Genomic DNA, 8,197 nt, shown 5'->3' on the forward strand with positions numbered 1-8,197 from the left:
GGTTGTGAGCCTCCCTCTTAAAATATTGAGCAGCTATTTGATTTATGACTTAAACAGAATTGACGTGAGATTAATTGCCAATACCAAGTGTAAAATTAATAAACGTGCGTATAGAACGAACCGATAAACCGAATATAATCACATCTAGAAAAATTAGATTACAGTCGATCCATATTAATTGAATTTCAACAAATGAATAGAAAGAATAAATAGAAATTAAAAAATAGAACTAACTTATCACTCCATTGGACCTGTTCGCTTAACAAATTTCCTTCATTCTTCTTCATCGGAGTAAATGTTAACACGAGATCTTTATTAGCAGAACCTAAACGCGAGACTATTTTCAAATAGCTTTTCTTTGGATGGTTATACGTTAAATTAATATTAGATCCATAATCCCGAAACGTAGTTGAAAGCGATTGATGAAAACGTTGAGCATAGGTAGAGACTAATGTGGCAGAGTGCTCGCTATGAGAAGCTCTGTTCCGCTGTCAACCCATAAATCACCGTACTTGGTACTGTACAGTTAAAATCCCGCGTATATGCTTATTCTCGCCTGGTTGGCATTTTTACAAATTATTGAGATTATATACACTTATTCTCGCCTGGTTGGCATTTTTATACAAATTATTGAGAATATATACTAAAGAAGCGAGAAATGATTATTTTATTATATTTTATTTATTATATATACATAACATATAAAAATACCTATGTACACATATGCATATGCTTCAAGGCTCTTCAACTCCATGCAAGTTTAAATTTATTTTATGTTCATATTTATTTTCCATCATAAAATTAAATCTTTTTTTGAACGGTTTACTACTCATCGCCTTTGCCGACCTACCAAAAGAAGGTGTTTTTGTTTCTTTCATAGTTTATGAAAAATTCTTTGGCCAAGTAGAGCATGGCAAATTAAAAATTGCTATTGGCGAAAAAGATAGTCGCTGCATCAAAAATTTGAATTGGAAGAAGACCGTGCTAATGATGTCAACAAATAATATTTTTATAAATAGAAGGGTTCGTCAAAGGTGCGCCATGCATTAGGTTTCATCCAAAACGGGAAACTGACTAACCTCGCAATGTCTCGTTGTCTGCTTGTAATGTACGGCAACCCCGACCTACTCTTTTTGGATCGTAGTTGGCGCGCGATCATAAAATACTGTGTCGATAATGATGGGTATATCGGTGATTTGCCGGCAACGTTGTCTGACCCAACAATAAAATTATAGGATGGATGCAAATTAGCTGATAATTTAGTATGGTCTTCGCTCTCATAATTATTTAAAGTTAATTTCCTATTTCCCTTATGAATACTATGTTTATTTGCTGCGTCCACTTCAATTGGACGGAGTGGCAGACTTACTTCAATGCTATTATTGTGCTTCCGTTTTTTCACGCAGCCATCGGCCATACTTGATTTTATAACTTGAGGATCTAAATTTTCTTCCTTTTCCAAAATCATTTGTCCAATCGAGTTAAGATTTCCTACACCATGAAATTGTTCCATACATTACGTATCGGTTAAAAACCTTGGTTTCTTCACTTGTTTCGTTGTTAACATGTCGTTGGTCTTTAATTCGTTCCATTCGTCGATACCCAAATCACCTGTAATATAGAAATAAAAACGTTAGCAAGGGGAGTACAACAGGGGAGTTAGGGCACGGAATCTCTACAAAATTATTCTAATAACGATTTGGTTGATATATAATTACCAGGCGTTCTTGAAAGCTGAAAAAATGAATTTTTTTTTTTTTTACATTTTTTACATCTATTCCTAAATAATTTAATATTTTTTCTTGGGAAAACAGCTGATTATGGTATTGCGCAACCAAATAGTTGTGTTTATAAGTTGAAAATGAACATGGACGCAAACAAATGGTTGTTTATAAATAAATATGAACCGAGCGGCAACCAAATGGTTGTTTATAAATTGAAAATGAACCCAGACGCAACCAAATGGTTTCGTTATAAATTGAAAATGAACCCAGAGGCAACCAAATGGTTGTATTTCTAAATTGAAAATGAACCAAGGCGCAACTAAATGGTTGTTTATAAATTGAAAATGAACCGAGAGGCACCAAAATGGTTGTTTATAAATTGAAAATAAACCGAGACGCAACCAAATGGTTGTTTATAAATTGAAAATGAACCGAAACGCACCACAATGGTTGTTTATAAATTGAAAATGAACCAATGATGAGCCATCTGTAAAAAATATCATGTACAATGGCCAGAATAGTTCGGTGGAAATTGAGAAAACTTGGAAGTGAAGTCTTTTGTTTCCCACTTTCTGTTTTTTATTCGCCAACTATTGATCACTATATGCGCTTCATTTCGAATAAAAGAGAAAGTTTAAAGATGATGCCAGGAGTAATGGAACGACTTCTGAAATGACACGCTTAAAAAACTGTTGGAAAAATTGTTAACGGAAATAAGAATGGCAATATTGCGAATGCTGAGAACAAAGGACATGCAACCCAATCTTGGCGTTGACAGAGTTCACCAACGTTCTCACCGGAGTTCCATCAGGTCTAGAAAAAATTAAATTGAAATTTTCCAAATTTTTCAGATATTTGATGTGGTCGTACTGTCCATCATTAATACGTCTTTTTTTACAATTACCTTAGTTAAATTGAAGGAAAAAGGAGGAAGTGTCTAATGCGAACAATAGCTTGGTACGTTTGGATTTCATCCAGTTACATCAGTCTCTACCTAAACCCAAAATTATCATCAATGGCTCTAATAACGATTATGGATCTAATTTTAATGTAAATGGTCCAATCCATTTTCAAACAAACCAAAAAATAATAATAATAATGAAAATAGTATTACGTTTTAGACCTCCTGGCAGTTTTTAGAAGCTCCTTCAATTCAGACTCATACGTAGCAGTCGCATTAGCAATTTGCCTCTTAAAAATAAGGCTTCGTTCCATAGAGGAATCAATGATCATAAAGAAATCGCCAAGCTCATTTGCCATTCTTAAACCTAAGATCACTAAGACCTTTCAAATTAAATGTCACGTTTTCAGTGCTAGTTGAAGTCTCTTCTGCAATGGACGGTGAATTTAACATTTCCTCCAAGTCAAACCTTCATCTTGCAATTCAGGCAACCGAATCCATCTCGTCCTATTTAAACGGTATAAAAGGTATACATATGAAATGTATAAAATGTACAAAACACATACAAACTTACAAACTCCATATAAAAGTCAAAAAAAACGGGAATAGCTCGCTAATAGTTGTTGCTAATTTTAAACAATCCACAGTAGGGAACATTGCACATTTTGCAAAGGCATAGGCTGGAGTCACCGGCTACTCACAGCATATGAAGACAGGTACCTAGATTAACAAACAAATGGGCGTATTCTGTTGCCTGCTAAAACTCTATATGGCGCTATTGATATATTTATTATGATTTGCATTGCCTTAACTGTTTCCATCAATTCGCAATTGAAGTTTCTAAACATTATCGAGGGATGTACAAGTACAAATATTCTCTTTTTGACTGCGTTTCTATTTTCAGCTTTGCCTAAGAATTTTTGTTGCTTCTTCTGCTGCTTAGCTAACATTACACCTTTGAACAACTCGGTTTGCAACAAAATATTGGTCTCTTCTTTCGCTTAAAAGTTTTTTTAATTTATAATTCCTCTTTTGTTTATTCAGTGCGTGACGTTTTTCAAAATGGCGTCTCTGCAATTGGATTTTTGTGCAATTGGCTTTATTTAATTGTTTGTGTATGCGTTGCTGTTTTGTGTTTTGTGCTTTGTATGTTTTGTTTAGAATTTTTAATTCTCTCTCGTTCACTTTCCTTGTCTATCTCTCTTCTGTGTGTTTTTCTTTCTCTCATCAAACATTTTTTTTTGGTTGCACACTGTACTTTTGGTTGCAAGCTATACTTTTTTTGGGTGCACACTATACTTTTGGTTGCAAGCTATACTTTTTTGGTTGCACACCATACTTTTTGGTTGCAAGCTATACGGTTGAAGGAAATGTAATGGTTTTCCTACGCCGGCCACTTCGTTTATAAAAAAAGATATTCATATAATAGATAAGCGTAGCAAGACATTATAAAACCAATTTAATAACGATTTTAAAAATGATCAACAAGAAATGTTAGTGAAAACAATCGTTTGCTCTTTATATCTTGAGCTTTCAAATACTTCTCCAGCCCAGAGAAACTCTTTGTATTTTGTAGAGGAACAATAATCGTAATCGGGTATAAGAGTAAAAGTTACGCGGATTTTAATTCTAATTCCCTTTCCACATCGGTGCCCTCATATAACGCTTTGTTCCGAAGACCGTCTTGTAACTTGGGCTATTCGAAACGATGTACTGACCATTGATACCTAGTTATAAAAAGTTTATATAGTTTCATTAATCATAGAAAACATATAAATAAACAATCATGCTCATTTTAGAAAAAAATGATTTCAGAGGTTAAAAAAACAGTTGAATGTAACACGTACCACATAACACACTTGACATAAGACTAACCGAAACCTTATCTATGTAATAAAAAGAAAACTGGTTTGTTTCAGTGACTTATAGTGAATAAATACAAATAATAGGTTCTACGTAGCTGCATCGAAAATCATTCTTGACCTAATAGTTTCGCCGACTAAAACATTTCTTTTAGACATTTGGATTAATGCAAGCAGACATTTATGATTACGTAACATTATTGGAATTATTGTCAGTCTTTTCTGGGTACACGGAATAAAAAGATCAACCTTTTTTTTCATGACTAAAGTTGTTATCTTTATAATCAATTATTTTAAAATTTGCGTTTATGTCGACGATAGATAATTTTTGTACTAACACCGTACAAATAGCCAACGACGTAAAACAACTGACAGATTGTCGCTTTGGCTGATTATTTTTAACAGAGATTGTTGTGATTGTGTTCTGCTTATGTGCGAAGCTAAATATAGAACGTCGAGAAGTGGGCGATGAGTCGTCGCGTCTGCATTGCATTTAAGAGTGGATTAACAAATGATAGCCCGTTAAAATTTATGCTTAAAAACTATTTAGGAATACAGTAGCTCTTCCAGGAAGTTCCGCCTGTTTTTAAAATAAAAAAAACTCCTATTTTGGTGATCTGAACCAAGTCACAATTTCCGAAAGATTTGAAAAATAATACGAGTTTATTTTAAAATGATCTCGACAGTGTCGCCCTCGATTAAAGATTGTCGTCAAACGCGTGCGGCTTATTAGAAAGTGCGAAATCGTATCTTAGAATTTTTTTGAACCATTTTCGGCATGTTTTATCAGACCCTGTGCCTTCACCAAACAGGTTTCATAAATTTTTACAAACTTCTGCAGAAGTCTTTCCTTGTGGAAACTTATACAGAATACAATCATGTAAAGAACTTTATCAGTAGTCTTGGATACACAATCGCTGCTCTGGCTTAACAGTAGCATGGATTCACTGATCAACGCAAAGATCCAAATATGCACTAAACTTTGCGACCGAAACGGACGAAACTTTCCCGTAGACCTAATGTATCTCAAATATCGGTTATCTGCTTGCTTTTGCGACTGCGATTTTAAACGATACAAGGAAACATTAAACAAAACATTATATACATGCTTAAAATTAAATCTTTTGTGGTGTTGTTTTCCGTGGATACTGTTAATAAAAAGTGCAAACCTAATAAACCCATTCTTTACATTTATTCCGTTTACCTGCACAAGGACCAATAAACTAATGTACCGACGAAGAAAGTACCAAATCCTACGTGAGTAGAGAATGTAGTTCGTGAAATACCTAGAAACATGAAACGACGCGCCGGCAGTCACTGTCCGAGTCGAATACATACTCAGCTCGTAAACTGGGCAATCGTTATGTATAACGTTAGCTATGTTTCAAACAAATTCTCAAACAAATATTCAACAAATACATGATCAAAATACCAATTTCTTTTCCGCGAACCTTTCTTCACTACCCAAAAAAAGTACATATATAAATAAATGAATACACAAATAAATGAATAAAAGTTAAGAAGAGCTTTCTTATCCATCATAGACGCTTTTTCAATTCAACTGAAAAAAAAAAAAAAAACTGAATAAAACTAGTCAGGAGACGTTCAAGGGGAGATAAATGCTTATTTTTTTTTTTTTTTACATTTATATATATATATACAAGATTATATATTATATTTCAAGCACTTCAAGCACTTGTACGAATATATGGTAACAATTAGGAGAAAATTTTTCAAAATAGGGCAAAATCGAACGCCAGGTCTATAAAAATTGTATAAAACTATTCAGGAGACGTACAAGGGGAGATAAATGATTATTTTTTATACATTTATATATACAAGATTATATATTATATTTCAACCACTTCAAGCACAAAAAAAAAAACTTAATCTTGTAGTTGTTTTAATAATGCGTTGCGTTTCAGACTAGAAAAGCGTGATTGACCATTCCTTATTTATTACATCTTATCATACCATGGCTGAAAGATAGTTTTCATTTAATTATTCAATTCCTTTAGTAGATGCGGCATATGAAAACTTACATTAGTAACAGTTAAAATGGACATTTATACGCGCGAATACTCGCCCAGCAAACCAGCCACCTCACTTTCCAATCATACGTTTTTTAATTTTATGATTTTATGACACATATCTTTCACTTGTTGAGAGAATTCGTCACGTCTTCCATTCCTAAGACTTTAATAAAGCCTATTCATTCAATTTTTGAAAAAATTTTAAATATTAAACAAAACCTTTTTTACTTCTTATTTGACGATCTTATTTTATCCGCGGTCAGAATTGAAATGATCGATTGCATGAAAGAGAGAAAGAAATGCACGTCTGCAAAATTTCTGTTAATTTGCAGAAACCGTTATCAGCTTTCATTGTATATCTGAAAACACATAGTTATTAAAAAAAAAATAGCAGAATTGAAAAGCATTCCCATCCTAAATACTTCTTTTGACAGTGGTACGGAAATGAAACAAAATGTGAAAATGAAAAAATTTGTACTTATTTTAATTTTTTTTTTTTTTTTTTTAGGAGTCTAATTTCTCAGGAGTACCGACATCTGTTATATACGCTGGCGAAATATCAATGAATTTATAGATAAATCAAAATCGGTCGTAGAGTTTTTCTGTGCCTGTTGCGACCTAGAGCTCGTCGCGTCGGTTGTCCAGCGTCCGTCTGTCCACCGTAAGTCCGTCTGTCACCGTCTGGAGTCTTCCCTACCGTGCCATCATATGCACACCCCTTTCACGTAGCCACAGCGGTGGCAGCGCACGCTTAGCCACGCATTGGGAAAAACACAAAAAAAATTATTAAACAGACTAAACTAACTTACTGTACAGGCGTCGGTGCAGTGTCGGCCGCGGTAACTGCTACATCGGCAATCCCTGTTCCTCTTTCCAATAAGCCTTTTCCACCGTTCACAGCAAAGTTTTGCAATCGTAGAATCTCCGTACAAGTAGTTGAATTAGGTGACAAAGCCCCTTTTTTCCTTTGAGATGGCTCAATGGTAGTAATCAACGCACAATATGTATATAAATATTTTATTCTTTTATTTCACAGCAAAGTTTTACAATCGTAGAATTTCTGTACAAGTAATTGAATTAGGTGACAAAGTTTTTCTTTCGTGTTGGCTAAATGGCAGTAACCAATTCACCACGCAGACCGATTGTCATTTCATATTAATTTTCCCATCTCTTTTACAATAGATTAAATCAAAGTTTATTTCAATCTTCTTGTTAATTTTTAATACTCATATTAATTTTCACATCTCTTTTATAATAAATTAAATCAAAGTTTACTGCAATCTTCTTTTTAATTTTTAATAGTTAAATTAGATAAACTATTCCGGTGTGCAAGACACAATCTTGCGACATCTCTTTTATAATAAATTAAATCAAAGTTTACTTCGATCTTCTTTTTAGTTTTTTTTTTTTTTAATAGTTAAATTAGATAAACTATTCCGATGTGCAAGACACAATCTTGCGACATCTCTTTTATAATAAATTAAGTCAAAGTTTACTTCGATCTTCTTTTTAATTTTTAATAGTTAAATTAGATAAACTATTCCGATGTGCAAGACACAATCTTGCGACATCTCTTTTATAATCCTCCTCTTTTTTTTCTTAGTTATTAAAAGAATATTTCTTTCCATATCATTTTGTTGTTACCACTTAAACACACAACAATAAAAGGTAAGCACC

The 8,197-nt window shown here is 33.4% G+C and overlaps 1 long non-coding RNA gene across 3 annotated transcripts; it reads right to left on the reverse strand.

Moving 5' to 3' along the window:
- Window positions 1-797: 797 nt before the first annotated feature.
- Window positions 798-6,787, reverse strand: LOC119644324. 3 transcript variants are annotated; one of them, XR_005248500.1, is made up of 4 exons: window positions 6,530-6,787; window positions 3,200-4,352; window positions 2,839-3,132; window positions 798-1,611 (listed from the first exon to the last, which is right to left on the reverse strand). It is a non-coding gene; the product is annotated as an uncharacterized LOC119644324 (long non-coding RNA). The 3 variants fall into 3 exon arrangements; XR_005248501.1 differs by having other exon boundaries at window positions 3,192-4,352; XR_005248502.1 differs by lacking the exon at window positions 6,530-6,787 and adding an exon at window positions 4,473-4,576.
- Window positions 6,788-8,197: the final 1,410 nt, after the last annotated feature.

Source organism: Glossina fuscipes, unplaced genomic scaffold (assembly GCF_014805625.2).
Source record: "Glossina fuscipes isolate IAEA_lab_2018 unplaced genomic scaffold, Yale_Gfus_2 110125, whole genome shotgun sequence".
NCBI classification, from domain to species: domain Eukaryota; kingdom Metazoa; phylum Arthropoda; class Insecta; order Diptera; family Glossinidae; genus Glossina; species Glossina fuscipes.